General features: G+C 49.7%; 1 non-coding gene across 1 annotated transcript; it reads left to right on the forward strand.

Annotated features, from left to right (window-relative positions):
• Positions 1-3,078: 3,078 nt before the first annotated feature.
• Positions 3,079-3,184, forward strand: LOC112628244. The gene has a single exon (XR_003120403.1). It is a non-coding gene; the product is annotated as a U6 spliceosomal RNA (small nuclear RNA).
• The last annotated feature ends 24,278 nt before the right edge of the window (positions 3,185-27,462 follow it).

Raw genomic sequence — 27,462 nt, forward strand, 5'->3', positions numbered from 1 at the left:
GGATGAGGTGGTTACTGACAAGTCCGGGAGGGAGAGAGGGAGGGGCAAGGAACTGCCCGCCTCCCCCAAATGGGAATTCTTCCTAATGGGCTGAGTTCTCAGCTGATGAGAGAGACGTTGGACAGGACCCTAACAAGAGAAGGCTCTAGATGCAGCACCGAGTGAGTAATTAGATGCTAACTAATTTGCATTTCACAAGAGAGTCAGGGACGTTGGGGGAAAAAAAAAAGCTGCAAAGATGAAAGGCCTGTTGGAGAAGGGAATGCTGGGGACGAGAAGCCCAGACAGAGCCGAAGAGGAGCGGCGGTGCAGGTGTGCTGCCGGGCACAAGTGTGGAGATGGTGGGGCGAGGGCAGAAGGTCTGAAGGTCCCTGCAATGCCCTCAATGGCTCCAAACAGCAGCCTGGGCTGCCTACCTTTGCCTTGGGATGCTTTTTTTATTTGCATTTGGAATGGCCAGGAGGGAGACAGCAAGAAACTGAGACTGAGATGCATAGATAACTCTCAGTTTCTAGGGTAGGGCTAACAAAGTTTATCTGTAAAGGGTCACCTGGTAAATATTTTAGATCTTGTGGCCGTACACTTTCTGTCACATATTCTTCTTTGTAAACGGTACAAAAATCATTCTTAGTTCTAGGGTCCAACCAAAACAGACTACTGCTGGCCTTGATGTCTGGGTCTATTACTTCCTTCTCAAAACGGAACGTGAGGCCCAATATCCATTCTGCATTTCTAACAAGTTCCCAGGTGAGCACAGAACGTACTTCAGTTATGGAGAGTGTGAGGTCGCTCTGCAGCATGGAGCCTGCACTGGGAGGCCAGCCATTTAGGAACTGCTGATGGAAGACGCCTGCCTTGTTTGCAGAACACAGTGGTAGCTGTAGGTCCACACACTCAGAGCTCCCTCCCAAGAAGACCCCGCTGCCCATCTGCAGGGAGCGTGGCAGGCAGGCAGCCCCAGCTGTCAGCTCCTTCAGGGTGTCTACCTCAGCTGCAGACACCCACCTCTTCTGAGGTCATGCCCTCCCGGGGGTAGCCTGCATCTGGTGACTGAGCATGATGGGAGTGGAAAGTCCTGGCTACTTCAGCTAGACAGAGGATGACTCCCTGCCAGGTGACTGAGGCTTGGTCAAACTTGCATTGCAGTTTGCCTTCAATCTCCTTTGGCTGAATCCAACTTCTCTCCTTTTCTTTCACTGGTGCGGATCTTTAATAAACCCCTGGTACCCCAAACTCCCTCCCAGAGTTCACTCCCACAGAACCAGCCTGTGACACGGGCAATGGGAGCACATCACGGTTGAGGGCAATGGTGGCCACGGGTTGGGGCTTGGCACCAACAAGATTCGCCTGGGGGCAAATACACATCACTGTGGAAACTAGAGGCATCTCAGGTCTAAGACCTCCCAGGGGTCCCAGCATGGCCAGGAGGAAGCAGGGCAGATGGAAGCAGGAGCGCAGTGGTTCGGGGTCTGTTAACCTGGTCTGGCCTTGGCCAAAGGGGCTACTGTGTTGTGTGGCTCTGTGCAAATCACTGCTGCTCTCTGAGTCTCTGAGTCTGTATTTCCTCATAAGTAAAATGGGCCTCATGAGCCATTACCCTGGCTGGTTTTCCTGTGGCTGCTGTAACAAATCACCCCACACATGGTGACTTAAAACAACAGGGGTTTATTATTTCACAGTTCTGGAGGACAGAAGTCAAAAATCGGCATCACTGGGCTAAAATCAAGGAGTCGGCAGGGCTGTGCTTCCTCTGGCTTTAGGGGAAAATTTATTCTCACTTCTTCCAGATTCTGGGAGCTGCTAGCATCCTTTGGCTTGTGGCCTCATCACTTGGATCTTCAATACCAGCATCTTCAGATCTTTCTCTGTTCTCAATTCCCCTCACTGTCTCTCCTGTGTGTGTCAAATTTCCCTCTGCTCGTCTCTTGTAAGGACGCTTGTGATTGCACTTAGGATACACCCTGATCATCTAGGATATTCTCCCCATCTCAAATTCTCTAACTTAATCAGATCTGCAAAGATTTTTTAATTTTTCCTCCCAATGAGGTCACATTTACAGCTCCAGGATTAGGACCTGGAGCTGTATTCAGCCGACTCCTCTTGCCATCTGTCTCCCTCACAGGCTTTTCAGCTCTGCTTGAGTTCTTCTTCCTGAGCTGCAGTTCTAGATGCTGGCCCATACCATTTGCTTGCACAGCTCAGATATTCTCACTCTGCCAAAGATTATTTTTAATGTATATTGATTAAATATATGGCTGCTCTGCTCACACTGTTGGTTTTATTGGCAACTTCCACAACTAATATTTACTGAGCACATACTGTATGCTCCGTGTTTTACTCGAATTGTCATTCTTCTGCCCAAGGAGGTAAGTACTGTTATAATCCCCATTGTGCAGGTAAGGAGACCAGGGGCAGAGAAGTGAAGTGGCCCATGGTCCACCGATGTGGTGCTGGGATTCCCGCTCTGGTTGTCTGAGTGAAGGACCTTCTCATCTCCCACACATACTCCCTCCCCAGCATGAATAGGGCTTCTATTTGGAACTATTTACAAAGTCCTGTTGTTTTTGAACTTTGGAACAAGTTTCTTATCAGATTCTACACATTGCAGACATAACACAGGAAGGGCTGTTCTAGAAAGCTGAAGATCCAATTCTAAGAGCCAGGGAATGTGGTTCGTTTGGGGCTGCATTTGTGACCTCTGCTGTCAAGCCAAGCCCAGGCAGGGGAGGAGGGGGCATCCCAGGCTCTCATCTGCCTGTTTGACAGCACATCTCAGTGGCTCTTAATTACCCTCCCAACTTTGAACTGTTTGGGACTTTGAATATCAGCCCTTGTTCCTGTTAAATTTTTAGGTTGAGCTTCTGGGTTCAGCTACTTATTCATCAGCAAATGAGCCACTGCATGTTGCTAGTCATAGACACTTGTATTTACACTTTGTCCTGACTCTAATTTCAGGCCCTAGGAGTACTTATATGTAAAAAATTGTGTCTGCTCATGTAAGAAAACTACTGTGGAAGGGTGTTTACAAATGATTATCTTGTGTGTAAGGTTCTAAGATTATCTTCTAAAACCATAAATGTGCTTGTTTCAGCAGCACACAGACTAAAAAATGGGAACAATACAGAGATTAGCATGGCCCTTGTGCAAGGATGACAAAATTCATGAAGTGTTCCATATAGATTTTTAAAAGCCCATAAGTGGGAAAGTGGATGGCCCCCTTTAAGAGTATCGCTGTCGAGAGGGAACTGAATTTTAAAAACAAGCATGCAAGCAGACCTCAAGGTTAAAGGGTATGAAGCTGGTCTACGCACATATTCTTGCTCTGGATAGGAAGAGCAGCAGGAGCAAATGGGCTTCAGGGGGTTGGGGGCATGGAGGATTTGCCAAACTGGTGCCAAGAATGGATGTAGGCACATGGTAAGGAGGGGCTGTGCCGGCCATGGGGGGCTTTGTAGACCACACCGAGGACTTGAACTTAATTTTCAAGGCCATAGGTCACCTCTGCAAGATTTTAAGCTGAACCGTGACATGTTTGTGTGCTTTAGAAATGTTTTTCTGGCTGTGATAATGGCTGCAGCAAGAGGTGAGGAGGGCCTGGATTCCTGTTGATAAACAGTAAGGACTGGGTTTGAGCGAGAGGCCAGTCCAGGTAGGAGTTGGTTGCGGAGGGGGAGCAGGGGGAGAAGGGGAGAAAGACGTCCCTGTGCAACTTGGGTGAGTGCGGGCATGGTGGAGCCTTTCCCAGAGATGGGGCACCAGGATGCGGAGAACCGGTGGGACCGTGCTCCTGGGAAGAAAGCGCAAAGGCAGTTTCACCAAGAGGGGGAGGATTGGGTCGGGAAGAGTGATGGCTGAGAGGGATAGAAAGTGCGTGCTGTCCCCTCTGTCCTGAGGCAGGATGCTGAAAACTGCAGCTGAGCAGAGGCACAGATTGAGGAGGTGGCCACAGCAGGCACCCATGGGAGAACTCTGGGGTAGAAGCCAAAAGTCTAGGCCTGTTCCTTCCTGAGTCACCACATACCTTCGGCAAGGCACATTCTTTCTCTACCTCAGTTTCCTCATCTGCAAAACCCAGGAGTTGAACCACATTGAGGGTTCCTCAAAGGAGATGGGCTGGTGAGGGGATGTCCTTGAGCCCCTGGAAACAATGTGCAAAATTGTGTGCCTATGTCCCCTTTTGCAGAGGGGCTGGCAGGGTCACCTGAGGAGGGAAGTGACATCAGATCTCATAGGCCACACCTGCAGTTGGAGACATGCTGGTAAAAATTGCTCTCTACATATGCCCAGGATGAGTCTCATCTCACCCAACCAGTTCCTGCGAGGCAGAGATCTAGGTCATAGGATGTGTCTCGACACCCCATGGGGGTCTTGCAATACCTGTGGAGCCACATGTGCTGGCATGGAGACGCCTCAGTACGTCTGGGTCTTCTAGGAGAGACCCCGTCCCCTGGTCAGCCCAGGCACGTGATCCCTACTGGAGCCCCTGGGACCTTCAAACCATGTCTCTCCCTTCTCCACCCTGCAAACTCCTGCTCCTTCTCCGTGCAGCCTTTTCTGTTCCCTGGAGCAGCCCTGATTTCTCACTGCATTGGGATTTCCCAGATGAGGTGTCTGTACCTCATGCGCAGCCTACTTTTCACCTATCTGGGATGGAGGTCATTTGCATATTCCCTTCTCTTTCCTTCCTTCCTCTGCCACATGGGCCTAGTTTTGGCAGGGGCCATGTCTTAGGCACTTCAGTGTCCCTAAGTGTCTCTCTTAGTGGCTGACACATAGTTGGTGCTCCATAAGAATTCCTGTAGTCTTCCTAACTTATGGAATGACTGCTAGCAAAGTATTTCCTGTTTCCAACCCAGGCTCCCCACTTACCCTGCTTCCCTGAGAGTTTCTGGGAAGACCAGCAGCAGCGGCCGGCACTTGCAGCATTTGCAGGGCCCCTCATGGGTCCTTTCCCACAGAGTCCCAGGATGATGAGCATGAAATGAGACCAATAAAAGATTGCAGAAATCTTGTTGGACCCACATCTAGGATGGAAAGCAATCTCCACGTCTGAAGCATGTTGGAGCAGGCCTTCCACCAAGCCCCTTAGTAAAAGGGTTGTATGTGTTGTGTCGAACAAATCTGGTTGACAGGCATTAGCATGCCCATTTTACAGATGTGGAAACAGAGTCTGAGAATTTACCAGCCTTGCTCAAGCTTCCACAGCTATGCCAATGCCGCCAGCGCGCCATCCCTGGGGTTGGAGCCAGGGCATGTGGGGTGATGTTTCTCTTGGTAGTGAGCAGATGGGCTAGTGCCCTACCTGCCGGATCTCACCGTAGCTCACCCTCCCATACATCCCGTTAAAGGTCCAGCCAAGATCCACTTCCCTGCCTGGTTTTCTTGCCTGCGTTTTGCTCAATTCCTTCTCTTCATGCACCACAGGACGCACTCTGAGCAGGCGGGGAGGCCCGTGAGCCTGGCAAACAAGCTATTTGCTCTAGGAGGTGGGCTGCTTCTGAGGACAGCACAGGGTTTCCGGGACAGTGCTAAGGAAGTCACCCACAACCTGGGCTCCCTGGCTGAGCGACGATTGAGGTGGCCAGAAGAACTTAGAAGTAGCCCTCCAGTCTCGGGGGAAAGGCTGGAGGGCTAGAAAGAGAGCAAACTCTGTGACTGAGCTGTGGGAAGGCTGGCCAAAATCCCAGGGCCTTGCTGATGGCAGGCTGGCCGCCGGGGCACCCCCAGACGGGCCAACGGAGCCAAGCCAACAGCGGGGAGAGAGCCTGCCCTCCCACACACACGTGGGAATGAGGGCTGCTGAGTCACTGCCCAGCTGGACGCAGCTCCCACAGAAGGCTGGAAAGAAGGCAGGAGAGTATTCCCAGCCAGGCTGGTGGCCTCAGGACACCCTGAAGTTAGCTGAGCCCTCTAAATGGGCCATGATAGCCCGGGCTGCCCCTGGCGCTCCTGAACTGAGGCATATTTGCCTGTTGCCGGCTTCTGGGGAGCTCCAACCAGGCCAACAGCCCTTCAGACAGGACATTGGATTAGAGGTCAGATCCCTGAACTTTGGAAAAAAACAATCCCAGGGCAAGTCACTTCATCTCCCACATCCTCACCTTTCTTCTCAGTTACATGGTAAGGCCGACAGGGAATATGGGAAAGGTCTTCACAGGTTGCCCTGCATATAATAGGATTCAGGCAGGCTAGTGGCTCTGCTCCACACCTTCCCCTGAGGAAGGGACGGCAGTGTGGCTCCCTCCTCCCCGGCCTCCCACTGTTCCCCGCTTTGCCAGTGTCATCCCTGCCATGTGCCCTTCTGAGCAACCAGGCCCCTCCCTGGAGGGCCAGGGGGAGTTCCTGGGGAGGAGTTCCTGGATTCCCAGTCACCTCCTGACCTGGGTCTGGCCGGGAATCCACCTTTCACCACGGGCAGTGGGCAGAGGAGGGCACCGGCCCTGCAGGCAGAGGCTTCTCTGCCCTCCAGCACCAGCAGCGCCCGCTGGGAGGCCCAGGTGTTGTGCAACTTGAGAAGCAGCTAAGCCAGTGGACCACTCTGCCAGGACAAGTATCAACAGGAAACCTCACTGCGCATCTAGTTCACATTCCAGGGGCACCGAGTCCAGCCCAGAGACACCGTAACAAGACACCACTCTGGCTGGGGTTGCCTGTGACACAAACCAATCTTTTATCTGCCATCTAAGCCTCCCAATTTGCATGCCAGTGACGTACCTTCCACCGCAGGGCGCTTTCCAAACCTTCTAGTGAGGCTGTGCGTCCTAAGCTCTGAGCAAACAGGGAGTGAGTGATCCTTTAGACACAGGAAGGCTTTGCTAATGGTCATCAGGCATGACGACCTTCAAGGGAGGGACTCGTCTGTAAGAAGCAGGGCCCCAGCAGAGGACCTGACACCAGTAGGCACCCAGGGAGCACTCAGTGGGAGTTCACTGAGCAAGTCACATCTCTGGGGATTAAAGAAAAGAAGGTGAAGCAGAATCTGGTTAAATGGGTCCCATGTGTGCTTGGAGAAACCCCCCCCCATCTCTTTCTCTCTATCACATACGCACGGGCCCTCCCACTCCATGCACACGTCACTGTATTATTTCTCATGATTGGAGCAGGATGCTGTGGCAATATGGAACTCAAGCCTTTTATCTCTCAGGCCCAGAATGGGAAAAGGACTTACTCAAAGTCACCCAGCAGATTAGTGACAGCACTTTTGCTGTTTATTATTTATTTTCCCATGTCCTGCCATTTCATTGCACAATTGTCCTCCTTCTCCATCCCACTCCCAGCCAAGTCCCTGCATCTGCTGCCCTCGCCACTAGTTTCCAGTGCTGTATTTGAAATGCTTAGGGAAAGGGTATTGCTGGCAGAGGGAAGAGCACGTGCAAGCTCCCTGAGGCAGCAGGGAGCAAGTGAGGTGAGCATCCCACCCCCACCAGCGAGCAGAACTCAGGAAAGGAGGGGACAGTGTGGGTGGGTGGGAGTCGGAATAAGATCCGACTTCATAAAGTTTGTTTCTGGATGCGGAGCTAGCAGCCCATGGAGCCAACCTGCTGCCTTCAGGCAGGTAAGTCTCTCTGCTTGTGACTAAGGAAGTCTCTGCAGTCCTGAGACACCAAGGATCTGGGCATGAGCCTGCTGGGATGTGGGATGGGGGCGTGTGAGAGAACCCACATCTCCTGCTTCCGAGGTCAGAGCACCAAGGAAGGCTTCCCGGAAGGGGCAGACTTTGTGTGGGGCCCAGAGGAGAGCTGTGTGAGCACCCTGGACAAGCTCTATGGATTTGGGTCAGGAGTGATGCAGGAGGTCACACCACAGGCATCTTCCTGGACTGAGCACAGCTGCCCCCATGTGTGCCTCAGGCATTGGGCCCAGCCTGACGTGTCTCAACAGGGTGGGGTTAGCCAGAGGCTGGCATGGGTGGGTGTCAGGGGAAACCAGCAGAGGAAAGGTGAGCCAGGGCTCCCTGACGTGACCTGAGAGATAACCCTGAGGTCAACCCATAGGGGCCCCAGGGAGGAAAGGTGAAGGGAGCCTGGCACCCTTGCTGGTTGTGAAGTGATGACATCTGCTGTGGGTCTGGAGCAAACACACAGTTTGCCACAGACCCTGATCCTTGGGGACCCCGCGGTCAGTGCAATTGGAGTTCAACACACACACACACACACATGCACACACACACACACATGCATGCATTGCATACCTACTATGGCCAGACATTGCCAGAAGTGGTGGAGCCTCTAGGAACTCAGAGTGTAGGGAAGACCCGTGCATTGCTCAGAGAACACAGGCAATAGAGTTTTGCTCGAGGAGTATAATTTTTAAAGTGCTACTGAAGCTCTCAGGAGGGAGAAAGGAATTCTGGTTGGAAAAGGCCAGGAGCAACTCTGGTTAGATGCAAATGAGACATGAGTTGGGGCTGAACCATCAGGGTGGGGAGGAGGTGGGGCGGGGCAGGCATTTCTGGCAGTGGGAACAGGTTAGGCTCAGAGCAAGGTGGAACAGGGAGGGGTCTCGTGTTCATGGAGCTGGAAACTGTGGTGAGGAGTGTAGGAGGTGAGGCTGTGCAGCTGAGAGGGAGGGTACCAGAGCTTTCTATTTTCCTGGCATCCTCTGTTTTAGGCCAAGCCTTCGCACCTTTGGGATCCATAGCCTCAAGACTTCTACATCTGGGAAGGATATTCAGGGGTGGGCTGGATGCAGACTGTCATTCTCAAACCCAGGCGTGCATCCAAAACCCCAAGGGGTCTGTTGAAACAGAGTCTCCCCTATATTCCCTCAGGGATTATGATTCAGTAGGCTGGGTGTAGGGCCTGTGAGTTTGCATTTCAAACTAGTTCCCAAGTGATGCTGATGCAGCTGTTTGGTCTGTGGACCACACTTTGAGTAGCACTGGTCTAGTTTGCTGCCATGGCATGCCCTGGGCAGTTCCTGTTGGGAGGTCTCATTCCACTTAACCCAGTTGTTTCTGGGACTGGGTTTGGGAGAAATGAAAGGGTACCCTGAGTGTCCCCATCTCCATGACCCAGACCAGGCTGTGACACTCAGTAAAGCCCCAGGTCACTTCGTGGATCAGGAGCAGTGACAACCATGTGAGAATGAAGTTTTCTCGCACTCTGGGAATGGGGCAGAGGAGAGGAGCTCTGGTCCCCAGTCTTCCAGGCAGAACACTGGCAGGGAGTGCTTCAGAACCGGGAGGAAGGAGCCAGGAGGCCCAGTCAATTCATGTAGAGATGAGAGTGTGACAAGAGGTGTGTATGTACATGCACACGTGCAGCCCAATACCCATTGCAAAAAAGAACTCAGGTTAGTTACGACCCTGGGCAAGTCTCTTCCTTTATCTCAGGGTCATTTTCCTCCTCTGGAAAAAATAAGGGAGTTGGATTAGATGGTTCCTTCTGAGAAAGAGAGACCTGAGAGACTGCCCTGGTAACAACGTCATCATCTGATTAGCACTCAATTTAAAACAGCTAATAGACATCTAACATTTTGCAAGCCTTGGCAATTACTGGGCAGAGCTGGAGCAGAAGCTTCATCTGTGGGGACCAGCCCATCTATGAGGGTGTCATCAGCCACTCAGGGGACCTTCAGCATGAATAACATTGCCCCGAGGAAGCTTGTAATGCAAAACAACAGCAGCTCTTTCCCCAGCAGCTCCCCGAGGGTCCTCTGAGGCAGTTTTCTTGAGTCCCTGCAGGGCTAAGGGAGAGCTGTCTCAGGGGTTCTGCCGAAGCTGGCAGAGGCCGGCCCCTCTCCCCACTTTCCCCCAGGACTCTGCCTGCTGACACTAGTGCAATTACAGCATCCTTCTGAGAGGCTGACAAGGAAAACGAAGGCTCTGAAACGAAGAGAAGGACCCCCAGAGAGCCCCTGGGCTGTGGAGGCATCAGGAAGGGCAGACACAGGCAAGGCAGTCAGCCCTGGATTGAATCTAAGTTCTACCTCCACAAGCTGTGTGAACCTGGACAGCATACTTGACCTGTCTGAGTCTCAATTTTGTTATCTACAAAGACATCCTCCTGGTCGGTTTTGAGAACTGGCTAAAATGACAGAAATGCAATTATTTTGGAGAAACAAAACAATTAAATCTACTGAAGCCTTCAATGGTGCCATGTTGTAGATGAAAGCGGTGGTTAAGGGCATGGCATGTGGCATCTCAGACCTGAGTTTGGGTCACAGCTACTTGCTGTGTGACCCTGGGAACCTCACTTACCCTCTCTGAGCCTTCATGTCTTCATCTGTGTGATGGGAATATTTATGGCATTTTCCCCAAAAGGCTAACAGAATGACAATTAAAAGAGGAGAGCATGTACAAACTGCCTGGCTCATAATAGTCCTCAAAAAGTTGTTCTTCTCGTACTCCCCAGGCAGCCTCGCCTAGGAGAGAGGGTGGCACTGCCGTTATCCACAGCCAAGCGCCCGCCTCAGCTGTGTGTCACCAAGCCGCCCTGGGCAGGCCTGGCCAGGCTGAGGGGCACAGACAAGCCCACAGCAGGCTGCCCGCCCAGTGGTTAGCTCAGGAAAGCCTCAAATTATACAATTTATGAAACCCAATCCAGTTTCCCGACTGGAACGTGTGATTAGAGAGATTACACATTCACTGTTGCAATTATGGTAATGTTGATGTGTGGACAGATAACTGGCAGCAGGGCTGTTCTGAACTGTCTATTTATAGGCTGAAGATGCTTGCTATCTCAAGGCAGACATATGGGCCATAAAGGCAGGCGACAAAAAACAGGAGGGGGAGAGCAAGCCTCCTCCGGAATGAAAAGACACCAAAGGAAGCCATAATTAGGGCTGGGATTGGCTTATGTAAATCAGGTAATACTTTCAAAACAGAGATGAGATCTGGTTTTAATAAAGCGCATTGGAACAAATGGTGGAATAATGACTTAATAAATCTAAATACAAATATTTTGTTCCGTCTCCAAAATGAACAGCCCTGGCATCTGCCGAGCCTGGGCCTGGGCGAGGGGGCGGCACCGTAGTGTTACTGTATTCTTTCACTCCCTCGGCAGGCTCGAAGATTTTAATTTTTAGCCTTCTGCTAAATTACATGGGCTGTCAGTCAACTGTGGGAGATATTTTGAGTAGGGAGATTTATACAAACACACAGAGCACACTCGGAAGACTCCGCACAATATCTTTTACACCGGCCGGGATGTAAATCACAGGTTGTTGGGAGTCCGATTACAGCTCTTCCGGAAATAGACTGCAGAGAAAACATTCAGTAGCAGGAGGAATCTGGTGGCCCTCTTTGGTGCCCCCTCACCCCAGTAGTAATCAGAAAAGCTCTTTGCTTGTTCTTTTTAGTACCTTTTCCCACTGCTTCCCATCCCAACTCCATCCTCCTTCCCATCCCAACTCCAAATACACACACACACACACACACACACACACACACACACACCTGTGGGTCAGGTTTGGCCCATGTGCTAAGGGTTTGCAACCTCTCTGCAAAGCCATGGCACACAGCCCAAACCCAGCCCACAGGTGTGTGTGTATTTTGCTCCGCTAAACAATGTTGGCCTGAACACAGGGCAATTTTAAAAATTAATGCAGATATTTTGAAATCAAGACATTCCCCATAAAATGTATATTTCCAGCTTCTCCTGATAGATCTGAAAATCTAGCCAGCAACATGCAGTTTGCTATCCTGCATGGTGACAGTGAGCTGGAACTGAAGATGTCAGGTGAGTGTGGCTTCCACTGCTCCTCACTGCCCCGCAATCCCCGTGCTCCACCTGCTTTAATTATGTTGTCTGCCTGGTCTCCAAGGCCATGACATTTTTGACCACTGGTATAAATTCATCCTTTTTTACACATGATGGTCTGTGGCTCAGGAATGTAATTGAAAATCACAAATAATGTATGCATAAATCACTAATGCATACATTATTATGCACTCAAAGCTGGGTTTATTAAATAAGAAAAGTGAAGACAATATAATATATAATAATATTAATGTAAAATTAATGTCACAGATACATACGTGTGTGTGTGTGTATATATATATACACGTGTGTGTGTGTAGAGAGAGAGAGAGAGATAAGGGAGGTTTCAATGATTCTTGCTTGGGAAAGACTGTTCTTTATTCCATTCTAGTCTATTTCATCTTTTTCAATAGAATCTGGTTGTCACACTGATGTTCTTAACTTGACAGAATTAAAAGATGGTAACTTTATGTCAGTCCCTTATATTTTACTGATCTGTGAAATCCTACGGCATGGGTATTCCTTGCCCCAGTTTTGAGATATTTGTAGATTCTCAGAATTGGAAGACAGCTCTGAGGGCATCCACTCATCATCATCCATCCATCCTTACATACATCTGCCTGTGTGTCCCTCCTTCCACCATTCATTGATACCTGTTCATCCATGTGTTCACACATTTGTACAACTGTCCATATATACATACATACATACATCTGCTTGTCTATCTATCCATTCATACATCTGTTCAGCTGTCCATCCATCCACCTACCTACCCATCTATCCATTCACCCAACCGTCCAATGCCCAGAGCTCCCCTTCCTGCTAGTCTGCCCTCTCTACGTAGATATCCAGTAAGTCTTCCTGTTCTGGTCAGCTCTGGGTGTTAGAGAGTTCTTCCTATGGAAACCTGTGTCCTCACTGAAACTGAAACGCATGTCCCTGTGACTTCCGGCTGACAGTCTTCTTGAGGGCTTTGCAAATATTCAAACCTCATACCTCTGTCAACTCCTTAACAGAACTCTCTATCCTCCCTCCTCAAACTTCATTGCTCAACAAAGGCCACTAGTCTTTTCTTCTCCTGGACAGATTCCTTGGAGCCCTTCCATGAATCCTTCTGTAACAGGAATTTGGAACTTCTTGGTCAGGCTCCTTGTTCTTCCTCATGATGGCATTTCACTGTGGGGCCCCGAGCATCCCAGAGTTTAGTGGGCATTCTGCTCTCTCACCATAGATGCTGTTTCTATGGCCTTATTTGGGGTCTGGATGTCCTCATCTCACTGGTGACATGTGGGTTGTCAGGTCCCCCAAGCCTGCTAGTTATTTTCACACATACCGCTAATTTCCCATGTGGACATTGACAGTGACCATGGACTCAGTTGAAAAAGTGCTTTTTGGGGGTTTTATTTTCCTGCCAGAAGGGATTAAAAGTATTTCCTCCTGTTAAACATTATTTCCAACCACTCACCACCAATGTTAACATCTTCAACAAGACTTGGCCTTATGCAGCATGAAGTGGTTGGCTTCCCTACAAGGAGGAATGTCTGGGTCTGAGAAGGCCTCTCCACGCCCCAACCCCCAATACTTCTCTTGTCTGCAGGTGAAGCTTGGCGTTTCCCCATGAGCACATCATTGATTTTGTAAGGCTTTGGGCCTTGTTAGGATACTCATGTCCCCTTGAATGGGAGGTGGATTTACACCTTGCTCTATTCTTGGTCATTTATGCCACTTGTGGGGAGATGAAGGTTTTTAAGGTCAAAGTTTGATAGAAGGTGAAAGAGAGCTGCTAGAAAGGCCTGGTCTTGAGCTGGGGTGGGAAAATAGACAAAATGGAGAGCACAAAGTTCAACTTCATTCTTTTGCCTCAAATAAGATTGAGATGGTTCCCTCAACACTCAGTGAATCTTGTGATTTTAAGTGCTCGTTGTACAATGCCACCGCTTCCCAGAGGCTCTGCCTTCCTCACAGCACGCTAAGGTCCTTGGCTTCTCTTGCGTTCCTCTCTGAGCCTCACTCTGGCCTGGTGCTCCTTTCTCACGCATTCCTTGACTAGGACTAGATGATCCATGGAGACTCAGCCCTGGTCTTCCTATGGGCTGCACTTCGAGATGCACGCCGAATCACCAGCAGCTGCCTCAGGGCCCCCTGCGACATTGATGAGCCAATCAACGTGTTTGTTTATGTGCTCACAGTGGTGGGAGGGCCTTTTGTGAAGGGGAGAGGCAACTGGGCGTTACTAGAAGGACGTGTTCAGACATCCAACAGTGTGTATGCTGGGACCAGAAACACTTCCCTTCCTGGGATACAGGAAGGGTTGGTGGGGGAGCTGGAACTGCTGGAAGACATTCCAGGCACAGCACGGGATATGACTTGTGAGCAGGATGGAGCTCAGAGACAGGAAGGAGATTGCCACAGTCAATTTTATGTATCAACTTGACTAGACCAAGAGATGCCCACATAGCTGGTAAAACATGACTGCTGGGTGTGTCTGTGAGGGTGTCTGGAAGAGATTAGCATTGGAATCCATAGATTGAGTAAAGATGATTGCCCTCACCAACACCAATGCAGATGGGCATCGTGAGGGCCTCTGAGAACCTGGTTACAACAAGAAGCGGAGGAGGGGTGAATGTGCTCTCCACTTCAGCTGGGACATTCATTTCTTCCTGCCCTCATACAACCGTGCTCCGGGTCCTCAGGCCTTCAGACTCAGCCTAGGACCAACAGCATCAGCCCCACAATTCTCAGGCTTAGGACTCAAACTGGGACTTACCCCACTGGTTCCCTTCTCAGGCCTCTGGACTCAGATTGAATTACTTCACTGACTTTTCTTGGCCTCCAGCTTGCTGACGGCAGACCGAGGGACTCAGCCTCCGTAGTCCCATGAGCAGATCCCTCATCATAAATCTCATTTTATATATCTCTATACGTCCTGCTGGTTCTGTTTCTCTGGAGAACCTGACTAGCACAGAGAGAGATAGACAGATGGAGGGGGTGATGGTGGGAAGGGTGGCAGTGTGGAATGGGTCTGAGTGAACTAGCAGGTTCAGAACAGCTATTAATGATGACTCTCGTATCTCAAGCACTTCCTATATGTCAGACACTGGGCTGACTGCTTAATATAAGTAATCTAATTTTGCCCTCCCTGCAGATGTTTAGGAGTGACAGGATGAAACTGATTTCCTTATTTACTTGGGAATATTCACATATAAGCTACCCTATCTTCTTCCAATAAAGAGAATTCTGAATATACCCTCTGAACTTACCTCCTCCAACCTTCTCCTAAAGTGGAGGGAGGGGTAGGCAAGGGGAGGAGAAGAGTCCTGTGTACACGGCATTGCAGGGAGTACTTCATGATCACACAGTGTGAGATGCTTCAGAGCAACTGGGAAGATGGCAAGAGGATTGGGAGTGAAGAAAGCAATATTGCAGGGGAAAGTTATTGTGTATAATTTGAGAGTTTCTAGTAAAAATGGAATTCCTTCTCAATTATTTTTGGCTGCAGAATTGGACTAGACCACATGGGGCCCTGGATTTATAAAGGTTACATAGTTATGATTGTCTTTATTTATAGATGAGGCAACAAATGCTAAGACAAGTTAAGTGATTTCCTCAAGGCCACGCTGCTAGAAGCGATGAAGACAGGACTTGAACATGGGCTGCCTGCCTCTGCACAATGCACTTGCTCTCTCTGCTGCATATTTCTCGGGGCTAAATAAGTGACAGAAACATGTCCCCATAGATGTTTAGACACAGAAAGGACACAGAGCCATCCCTCCCAACTGTTTGGTCAGTAGAGAAACCAAGGACCAGAGGAAGGGAGTGACTGGCCCAAAGTCGGACACGGAATGTGACATCGGGTGGAGACCCCAGTTTTCTGCCCCAACGCGTGTGATTCTCTGTGCTGAGGGCTTACCATGAAGCAGACACTGTGCCTAGGGCTTTACAAGCAACATCTATTTAATCTCTAACAGTTCTCAGAGGCAGGTATCACTATCCCCATTTTATAGAACAGGAAACATAGTGGCTTGCCTGCATTCGTACAGCTCAGAAATAGCAAGGCTGGAATTTGAAACCCGGCCTCTTTGACTCAAACCCATGCTTATCAACAGCTCTTTCCCCCCTCTGGCTTTCTTGCTTATGGTTACTAACATAATAGAATGCTTTTGGTTCTCTAATTTCAATGTCTAAAACAAAATTATACTCTATTTATAGTCAGGTCAAACATCTAGGTAGAAACAAACACTTTTCATGCAGAATTTGAAATTGTTTGTAATTATTTTCAGAGAGGAAGGATGGGGAAGGTTGGGGTGTAGATGGCGAGGGACTTGCCTGCTGGGTGAGGTTTCTTAACCAGTGATGCAGAACTGAACAGAGAGAGGCCTCTGGGAGTTTATTTGGTTCTTCTTCTCCCACTGGAATCATGTTGACAAGTTCATTCCTACTGTAAGGTGGGTGATTGACCTCTGCTTTACCCTGAGGAAGCTGGACACCAATACTGACACACATGTGCGTGAATGCAGATTTTATTTATTGGACTGTACCATGTACAAAAAAGCACATAGACATGTGCACAGCACACATAGGCCATTTCATTGCCTCATCTCTGAAAGAGCAGATGGGCTGGATGAGCTCACAAAAAGCTCCAAGTTAAGGTGGAAATGGATGTGCCTTTAGAGAGGGGTAGATAAAGGGAGAGAGAAGACTCAGAGGACCAAGTCGTCATATCCAGCTGAGAAATCTGGAGGACTTCCTGGATGAAGTGAGATTTTTTATCTGGATCTTAGAAGAAGAGAAATTCCTTGGCTATCAGAGATGGGGAGAGGTGGATAGTGCAGATTTAGGGATTCTCCATGTATGTGTATATTTCTTCCTTTAAAATATTTTCTTCTCTATCTTTTAGTTAAAAATCCATCAACAAAATTCCTTCAAGTGCTTTTGTCACCCTAAATTATCTGATCTTTTTTTTTCCTTTGCTGAAGTTTATTGTTGATTTCTTGTGAAATAAATCATAATTGCCTACTGTCACAACATGAGAAGCCCTTGACAGGCATCTATCCTGAGACATCACTCAATGCCTGTCTCAGCCAGCTGGCTCTGGGGCTGGGGGAGGCAAGGGGAAGAGTCCAGCAGCCAGGCTGAGGGTCCCAGGACCCCCAGATCACTCCCCATCATCAGGCAGGAAGTCCCTTCCCCCGGCATGCCCTGCAGCAGGGGAAGAGACACATGCTACAAGGGTGCGTTGACAAACTCCCACTCCTAAAAAAAAGGCTATTTGAACAGCCCAAATTCCCATTCTCCTTCTGGGCAATTGGCAGTTTGTAAACCCCAATCACCAGATGACAAATTATTATAGGGAATGATCAATACATTTTTTCAGTAGAGTTGGCATTTGGGGAAAACAGACTGACATACAAAGAGACAGTCTTGGAAGTATTAATGTGCAGAGTCTACCAATTAATCAATAAGTAAATATTTCTTGAGTGCTTATGTGGATAAAAAGGAAGCATTGTGCAGTAATTAAGAGGGCTGGCTATGAAGTCAGATGGATCTGGGTTTGAATCCTTGATCCACACTGGGGAGGTGTAACCCTAGGCAGGTTGCTCAACCACTGTGCACCTCAGTTTTCCTGTTTATAATGTGAGGATGCTATTACTGCTTACTTTCTGGGATTATTATCAGGATTAGACAAGATAATGGGCTTGCATTTCAAAATAGCTACAGGAGAGAATTTTAATTGTTCTCATCACAAAGTAATGATAAAAATTTCAGGTGATGGATATGCTAATTAGCCTGATTTGATCCTTTCATAATATATACATGTATCCAAATACCACATTGTACCTTACAAGTATATACAATTACTATTTGTCAATTAAAAATAAGATAAAACATTAAAAAAAGATAATGTATATAAAGGTGGACAGTTCCTGGCCTGTGATGTGCTCAGTAAATGCTGCTGCTGTGGTTGATGTCATTGTACTTGGGCTCCGTGGGGAGTTCAGGAGAGGACAGAGTTTGCAGCCTGCCAACGTCTAAAATCAAGCTGGAGAGACCAAACACTGACATCACGGAAAATGGTAGAAAGCATCAAGTTAGAAGTGTTTTGATTCTGATTGTGGATGCAACAGAAGCTTTGGAAGCAGTTGCTCATTCTGTGTGGCTGGATCGATCAGGGGAAGCTTCTGGAGAAAGCAGAGACTGCCTGGGAGGATCTTGAAGGGAAACATCCACTGAGCACCTGTGACAGGTTGGCTGCTTCCAGGAGCTCTTCAAGGGAAGTATCGTGCAATCTCCATTTCACCCATGGAGAAGCTGAGGCTTAGAAAGGTTGAGTCAGAGAGTTAGGAAACAGTGGGGTCCTGGTCAATCAGTTTATGGGGTTTCCATGATACTCCAGGCTGGTGTACAGGGTGCAGGAGAAGGTGTCCAGATCAGAAGTCTTAGAGTCATCGTTTTCCTGTTGCTACCACCTTGAAGCAAGCCAGCACCATCAGCTCTCTGCCCTGGGTTCTTGCAGTGGCCTCTAGGATCTACCCCAACTGCCCACTCTTAACAGAGCAGCCAGAGTGAGTGTACCAGCTGGGTCCTGGAACACTCCAAAGGGGAGTGTTTCATGAAGTCTCCATTAGCCAAGAAACCTGCCCAGAAACTCCTGAGGCAACTGGGACCCAGCAAGAGCTGGAGCTGTCAGAGGGGCCACCCACAGCAGCTGTGCCTCCAGTTGAAGGACACTGCCACCACCAAGACAATGAGCACCCCAACCGTTCTCTCCCCATGCCCTCCAATCTCCTGCCACAGCTGCCCCTGGCTGAACCCAGCTGGAAGCCAGAGGGCAAAGAAGCTTGAATAGTATTGTCAAAGCAAACTTAGTAAGATGTTAAGGAAGCTTAAGCCGTAGGCCTCTCACTTGCAGGTTTTCGTTTGTTTGTTTAGTTTTTATTTTATTTTATTTTATTTTATTTTTAAGACGGAGTCTCGCTGTGTCGCCCAGGCTGGAGTGCAGTGGCGCGATCTCGGCTCACTGCAAGCTCCACCTCCCGGGTTCACGCCATTCTCCCGCCTCAGCCTCCGAGTAGCTGGGACTACAGGCGCCCGCCACCACGCCCGGCTAGTTTTTTTTTGTATTTTTAGTAGAGACGGGGTTTCACCATGTTAGCCAGGATGGTCTCGATCTCCTGACCTCGTGATCCACCTGCCTCGGCCTCCCAAAGTGCTGGGATTACAGGCTTGAGCCACCGCGCCCGGCCTATTTTTATTTTTTGAGCTAGAGTTTCACTCTTGTTGCCCAGGCTGGAGTGCAATGGCACAATCTCAGCTCACTGCAACCTCCACCTCCCAACCTCAGGTGATCCACCCGCCTCGGCCTCTCTCTTTTTTTTTCTTTTTCTTTTTTGGAGATGGCTTGTCACTCTATTGTCCAGGCTAGAGTGCAGAGGCGCGATCTTGGCTTACTGCAACCTCTGCTTCCTGGGCTCAAGCGATCCTCCCACCTTAGCCACACAGGTAGCAGGGACTAGAGGCATGTGCCACATGCCCAGCTAATTTGTTTGTTTGTTTGGTAGACACAGGGTTCCACCATGTTGCCCAGGCTGATCTTGAACTCCTGGCCTCAAGCGATCCACCTGCCTCAGCCTCCAAAAGTGCTGGGATTACAAGCCTGAGCCACCACACCCAGCCTCTTTTTTTCTTTTTTAAAACAAGGCCACCTAAATTGTTTAAACTTTAAGCCTCCCCAAATCTGGATCTGCTCTGGGATGCAATTGTCCCAGACCCATCGGTCTCCTGGGACTCTGAGCAGGGTAGAGGGGATCTGATGAGCAGTGGGGAATTTGTGATCGAGACCTTCTTTTAAAAATCCAAGTTGTATTTTGCTACTTCTCTTCTTAAAACCTTCTAATTATTACTTGGAAAAAGCCAAGGACCTTACTATGCCTACCAGGCCCTACACAGCAGAGCGGTGTCCTCCTTTCCCCTCCTCCCCAAATCCCTCTTGCTCATACGGCCCCCACCATGCGGGCCTCCTCGATTTTCCCCAGTGAGCCAGACATGCTCCTGGATCCTCGCTCTACTGCAGCCTGGAGTTCTCTTTCCCAGCTTGTGCTTACGGCTTTCAACTCCTGGTTCCGAAGTCATCTTCCTCGGGAGACTTCCCTGACCTCTGCATTGAAATTGGGATGCCTCATCCCTGTTTTATTTTTCTCCACAGCACTCATCATCTTCTAATTATTCCAGGTACTGTATTTATTTGTTTCGTTTCTTACCTGTCTCCCCTCACTCCATTGTTGGCTCCAGGAGGGCAAAGATTTGTCTATTTCATTCACTCCTGCATCCCCAGTGCCTGGAATAGTACCTGGCTCATAGTTGGCACTCCATAAATGGTAGTAGAATTAGGTGCTCAGTAAATGGTGACTGCGTAAATAAATAGACTGATGAAGGAGGGACAATGAGACAAAGTTTCTGGGTCTGGTGGGAGGACAGATGCACAAGACCCAAGGCTTTCAGGGCAGCAGGACTCCTGATCTTGTGGCTGGAGTGCCACAAAGGGCATGTGGGGGAAGCCCAGGACTCCAGCGCAGGCAATTTGACACTGAAGACTGGGTCTTTTCTATCAACGTTTCTCAGACTCACCCATGCTCTGGGGGTGGTGCTTCAGGGAAGAAGAGGGAGTCCACCAGCTCCAGGCAGAACAGATCTGTTTGGACTTGTTTTATATGTAAGGTTTTCAAGAACTGTTTTATTTGAAGAAAGGTCGCTGGTTCAGAAAGGATTGAACCCTCCATGATGCCTTGTCATCTCTTGAAGAGGGTGTCCCAAGGTGAGGTGACACGGCACGAACAAAATCCTGAAAGGGGAGGCAGGGGAGATCAAGTAAAGCTCCCTGGTATTGCCGAAGCCTGTGGAAAACCCAATTACGGGGATCACAGGCTGAGCACGGGCCTCCAATGCCAAGGAGCTTGGACCAGATGCAGAAGGCACTGAGGAGCTTTGTGGATTTTTAAGGAGGGAGACGTAAGAGAAGCAGCTGCTTGAAAAGACAGGGCTTGGCATTGCTATACAAGATTGGATATCCAGCCGAGAGGACAGGGCAGGAGCTTAGAAACAGTGAGGGATGTAGGGGACAACAGAGGTAATGGAGAAGAAGGGGCCCATCAGTATTTCCAGGGACTCCCCTAAAGGTGCTTCAGAGCACCCTGGTGCCCAGACCTGTTCTGGGCTGTGTCTTTTGGATTCTGCTCTACCCTTGGTATCACCTGCCTTTCCCTCGCTTCTGAATATTGGGCAAACAGAAGTAAGACCAGGGCCAGGACTAGAGCGTGCCTCATGCACAAAACTTAAAAGGAACCAGAAAAATTTAGTGATCAATAAAAATAAAATTTAAGTGAAAAAATTTAAAAACATCACAATTAATGCAAACAAAATATCAAAATTTCAAATAAAGACAGGAATCAGAAGCAACCGAGATGTCCTTCAGTAGGTGGATGGATGAATAAACTGTGGTACATCCAGACAATGGAATATAATTCAGCCATTAAAAAATGAGCTACCAAGCCACAAAAAGACATGGAGGAACCTGAAATACACATTGCTAAGTGAGAGAAGCCAATCTGAAAAGGCTACAGACTGTATGATTCCAACGATAAGACATTCTGGAAAAGGCAAAACTATGGAGACAGTGAAAAGATCAGTGGTTGCCAGGGATTGGGAACGGGGGAGAGGAGAAAGGGATGAATAAGTGAGATCAGGGGATTTTTAGGGCAGAGGAACTATTCTGCATGGTGCTATAATGGTAGAGGCAGGTCATTATAAATTTACCAAACTCACAGAATATACAACACCAAGAATGAACCCTAATGTAAACCGTGAACTTTAGTTACTACTCACGTGTCAATACTAGTCAATGCTATTGATACTAATCAATATCAATTCTAATGTGCCAATACATACATTACAATACATTCATGAATTGAATGCATTTGATTGGATGCCTGGGAACTTTGTATTTCCCATTTAATTTTTCTGTAAATTTAAAACTGCTCTAAAAGAATTGTCTATTAATTTTAAAACATCAAAATTAAAGCAAAAAGAAATCCATGCTGAATAAAATATCAAAATTTCAAATAAAGATAGGACCCCCGGCCAGGATTAAGGTGAGAGAAGTGAGGCACTTATTTTCAAACCTGTGCAAGTACAGGGCCCAATTCTGCACTTCCTGAACTGTGAGAGTCTTTAGAAGCCTCCTAGGCCAATCCTTGTGTTTTACTGATACAAGAGATGCTGAGGCTGGGATAAGGAGGGAGGGTTGCCAATCTCACCTGGTGAGGTTGCTGGAATCCTGGGTCAGAGCCACCCTCCAGCCCTGGCCCCAGTCCTATGCTCCCTGCTGCAGGCGGGTGACTCACGGTCCCACGCACCCTGTGTGGCCATGCAAGGGAAGAAGGAGGCTGAAGCTTAAATATCCTTTGGTCAAGTGCCAAATGACCTTGGATCTCACCAAGTGTTCAGGGGTTGCTTTAAGAGAAGGCTTCTTTGTGTCTCTCTTGGATTATCACATCATTAATGGAGAAGTGGGACCAGTCCCCACATTCAGCACATGGGCTGGGTGGGTCCTGACATCTTCCTGAGCTCTGCCCAAGCCAGACACTCCACGCTCCTGGGAAAAGCACCAGAAATGCTGCCTTTCCACTTGTTCCCCTCAGACTCCTAATGATCCATTTCCAGCTCAGCTGAGAGCCTTCCCACTCTCTGAACAGAACAGTCCGGATGTTCAGAGGACACGCTCCCCCACTTGACACTCACTTAGGGCACTCTTCAAGCAGACGCCTGCCTCAAGTGGGTCTCTGGACTTCCCCTTGACTCATGGGGGCTCCCTTTCCATCCAGGCCTGTGCAAGCCGGCCCCCTGTGCCAGAACACTCCTCGCTCTTCACAGATGCGGAAGCCAAGAGGGGCTCTGAGGGCGGCTGGGCCTGACCTTGACCCCCGAGGGTCAGGAGGACAGGCAGCAAGTGCAGCCATTAGCGTGTGCACCTCCAGAGTCCTCCAGGGATCTGAGGAAGTGGCCTAGTCATGCCAGCTTGGTGTGACAGGCCGCATGTCCTCTAGCAAGGGCTCAGGCCTGTGTTTCCTCTGAGGAGCCTGCACCATAAAGGTCAGATTACGGGAATTACAGGAGGATTCAGCCACCGCCACTAAGGTTGAGGACGGGCAGGAGACCCACATGTCAGAGAGCTCAGAGATGGCGCTGCAGGGGTGGGAGCTAGACTTAGATGGCAGGAGCAGTCAGATTTGGAGTGGAAGACACAACATATGCAAAGACGGTTTGGATTCTGAAGATCACAGGGGTGGAGCCAAGGGAGGGAGAGGAGGTGGATCCGGGGTTTTCCCTTGGTGAGGACAATGGATGCTCTCTGGCTTTGGAGATAACCGAGAATTCTAGGTAAAGAGCCAAATATGCAAACAAATGTAAAATGAGAGGTGGGAGGGGCCCGGGAGAAAGGATTTCTAAAGGCATCCATCTTCCACTTGGTCGGTTGGCAGGCAAGGTGCAGGAGGCGCTGACACGTGAGCAGGACCCTCACTGGAAACCAGGCTCCCTGGCCCGCTGGCGGTTCCTAGCTGTGAGGCATCCGCTGCTCATTCTTGCTGTTTTCGTAAGCCCCACTATCTTATATTTGCTCAAGTAAGCTTTCTGCTGACACAGAGGGTAGGAGATGGCCCATAAGGTGTGATTCTGTGGGCATCACCTTAACAAATATCATAATGACTTGGAGTCTGTAGGGTGGGTGATGGTCCCTGCTGTAGAGAAGAAGAGGCTGAAGTGCTGGGGTGTGGGTGGCTCGGGGTCAGAGAGGTCTGGAATGAAGCACCAGCTTGCCCCTGTGTGACCGAAGCCCCCAGCTGCGTCCCATCTTGGTTCCCCTGTTGCTCATTGAACTAAATCTCATTTTAAATGGTAAAATCCAGAGAAAGTTAATATAATACAACCAGGAACACCACTGGCAGCCTCGCCGTACCACTCAGATTCCCTGAGCGTTCACATTCAGCCTTATCTGCTCCAGCCTCTCTTGGCTTTCTTCCTCCCCTTTCCGGGTGGGGTTGAAGGTCCCTGTGCATCCCCCACTGCACATCCAGGTCCCCACCTCCCTCCTTTGATGTGGCTACTGGGTGGGCTGAAGCGGGTACGAACCGCCCCTCAGCTCTGACAGCCCTGGGTCAACTGAGATTGCCTCTTCAGTCTCCCTTTAGAGGCTGTGGACTTGGGCTTCCATGGCAAGCTCCAGCCCCAGAGTCCTTCTATCCTCCCCAGGCATCCCCTGAAGATACAGGCCAGGTCCCTTGTGTCTTGTGTTAACCTCCCTGCTCCATGGAGGCCTAGCACACAGTCTGTGTGTCATGGGTGTGGTTGGATGACTTTGGCTGAATGCACCACTCTAGGCCCCTCCCGACTCCCTTTCTCCAGAGCTTGGCCCCCGGCTGCCTGCAGCGGGAACTGATTTCAGTGCCAACAGGTAGCAGCTCCTAAATGTCAGTTGCTCCCCCAATCCTGTCTCTGCAGTTCCTAGGTTACTAATACCCTCTAGGTTTATTGTCCCTTTTCCAGGTAAGTTGTGGGTTTACTCTTCTAGAGCCCTCAGATGTCTCAATATAGTACATGACTTGTAAAGTTCACACAGCAGAGATCTCACACACTGGGAACTTGGCTCCCAGCCAAGAGCTGAGCCAGGACCTGGAATGGTGGGGCCCATATGTGGGGTCCAAGTCGGGCCACATGAACTGGGAGAGCCCAAGGGGCAGCCAGTAGGGACTCAGGGTCATTGCTAAGGGAAGCTGAGGTCCTGGGCAAAGACTTTCAGCACACCTGGAGGCCTTTTTAGGTAGCACAGGGCTCTCATGTCTTTGCTTAGATAAGAAGTCAGGGCTGCTTCTCCCGCTAAATGTCAGTCTCCCAGGCTGCCTTTCTCGCCTCTCATTCTTTGTCCTTAGGTCATGAGGACAGGATTCGTTGAGGCCCTGACTAGCTGTGACCCCGAGGATGATAGCCAGGCCACATTTGCTCTCCGATCAGAGAGAAGGACAATCCCCTCCCAACCTGGTCCTGCCACAGAGTGGTCAGGAGGCGCAAAAGAGATGAGGTGTGTCACCCCAGGGTTGCTGTGCAGGCAAAGAAGGTTAGAATTATTGCCCCCCCCACTGCAGGAAGACGGGCTCCTGGGCAGGAATGTTGTGAGCTCCAGGGGCGCAGTGAGCAGGCCAGCCTGCAGGTCAGGGGTTTTCTGGGTAGTACCCAGGGAAGGACTAGGGCCTGGGGACCTGAGCAGGGCCTGCATTGCCCAGGTTTCTGGGGACCTGTCTGATGCCACTGCAGGCAGCACTGGAGAGCTAGACCCAAGACCAGGGGTCTACCTAGACCCAGCAGCCTACCTAGACCACTCAGAGAGGCCAGGAACCTCTGGGCAAGAAAACCTGATGAGATCCAGTTCAGGGCAAGGGCAGGGCAGGCACCAGGGCAGGGCAGGGGGATGGGGATCCGCAGAATGTTAAGGGACCTCCCAGGGTGACCAGCTCTCCCAGTTTGGTCAGGACTGAGGAGTCTCCTGGAATGTGGGACTTTTCTTGCTAAAATGAAGACAGTTCCAAACAAGCTGGGATGATTGGTCACCCTAAGGCCACCATTGCCTGGCCATTGTTTCCTTGGAGACAATCACTGACTGGTTAGGAGAGCTGGAGAGTTTGGGGGAAATGCGCATGCCTAGCCTGCCCCTTCTGGCTCTGACCTCCAGCCCTGTCTGCGTGTCTGCAAGGAGGGGCCTTCTGGCCTCTTGTGGGCCTTGTGATTGGATCCCGTTAACTGGGCCAGGACTGTTTGGGCAGTGGGGAAAGGGGCTGAAATTTCTTAAGGCTTATTCAGGAGGAAGAATCAGGAAACCCACTGATCCCCTTGCTCTAAGCCAGGACCTCGGATCCAGTTTTGGACGTAAGGCTGACATTTTCATCTCCATCGTCTGCCTCCTGGACTCTTTCTTACTAGGTTCTAGACTTGGAAGGAGAGGGGAGTGTTATTCGTTGGTCTCCTTGACCCCTCAAAGGCACAGAGTGGTAGGAGGTGTGGAACAAAGCACTCAGGCCTCAAAAAGTTGAATGAGTGACAATGGACTCGGGCAGTGGTGATACAGTCCCACTGAGAGGCAAGATTCCATGCCCAGGAGTGTCCAGTGCAGCCCAGGCCAGGCCCACAGTTAGCATCTAATACACACGAGCCATTATTATTGTTCTTGCTATTGTAATTAGACTACCAGCTTTTACAGCGTTTTCATACCTATCACCTTGTGGCCTTCAGACAACCCCAGGGAGTAGGTGGGAGGGCATTTCTTTGTCCATGTTTGCCAGTTGAAGAAACAGGCCCAGAGAGGGCCGGTGAAAATCAGTGGCAGCCCCCAGATCATAGTCTGGGGCTCCTGGTTGCAGGGCTGTCACGGCCTGTCTGGGCTGTCTCTGGCTGGAGGATGTCAGGGTGGAGGGTCAGGGTGTGAGTGTGTGGTGGGGAGTGTCAGGAATAGGAGAGAGGGAGAGGGCGTGGGGATGGAGAGAGAGGGAAGAATAAGGGAGATGCTGTTTTAGGAATCTATGGTTATATTGAATTAAGATGTTTCAGTAAATCTGTAAGAATGAACATGTGAGGGGCGTGGCTAAGATGAGGGGCCATGGCTAAGCTGAAAGCCGAGAGGGCCGGGTTGAGGAAGAGGCTGGTTATTGACATTTTGCAGTGAGTAGCCCCCCTGCCCCTCTTCCTAAGGGAGCCAGTGTGGAACAGAAGACAGAGTATGCTTTGGTGTCACAGAGACTCAAGTTCGAGTCTTAGCCTGGGTCACCGAGGAGCTCTGTAAGCTTAGGCAAGTGAGCCTATGTCATCCCACCCTTCTGGGCCTCAGTTTCCTTGCCTGTGAAGTGGGGACACTCATATCTACCTCCTAGGGTTGTTGTGAGGGTTACAACATCTGGCACATAGTCAGTATCCAACAGAATGGGTCCCTTTTGCACACGGCTCACGAGTCCTCTCGTGAGCTGGAAGAGGCCCCGCTGGTTCTGTAAGGTAATGGAACCTGCCCTTCATGCCATGGCGTGCCAGGCGGGCTGATTACGATGGAGGTATGATCTTCAGTGGGGCCTTCATCCTCAGGAAAGCTTTAAGTATTAATACTCATGAATGTTTTGGTCTAATACTTAGCTTAGTCAAAGAGAATTGAGGGAGAAAGTGTGGTGCTCTTTGAGTTCAGGAAAAACAAGTTGCCAAGGACTATGCCAGGGCGGGGCTGGGTGGCCTTAGCAGAAAGGACGGAGTCGCTTGGTCCTGCTGTCCCTCCTTCCTTCAAGGCTTGGATTTTTCCCTTCCACTCCCTGTGCTTCCCTTTACTTGCTACATGGCCCCTCCTCCCAAAAGGGAGAAGGCCGGATCCTAAAGCAGGGAAGTCCAGCTGGAGAAACGATCCATTAGGCAGATGAAAAGACATTTTTCTCCACTGCTGTTATACTGTCCGCCCCAGACAACACACTCATTACAGTGATATCTCATTCAGCTCACCTACAGAATAAAATTAGAAATCAAGTCAACTCCCCAGAGTCTTGTTATATCAATCTGACTTACACAAAACAGGCCAGACAGAGTGTGAGGTTTCCATAAAATTAGGCTGTCTCCCCAGGGGCTGCCTCGAAGCTACCCAACATTTCAGAAAACTGCCAGGCGCCCTTTTGCATAATTTATCAAT

Source organism: Theropithecus gelada, chromosome 7a (assembly GCF_003255815.1).
Source record: "Theropithecus gelada isolate Dixy chromosome 7a, Tgel_1.0, whole genome shotgun sequence".
NCBI classification, from domain to species: domain Eukaryota; kingdom Metazoa; phylum Chordata; class Mammalia; order Primates; family Cercopithecidae; genus Theropithecus; species Theropithecus gelada.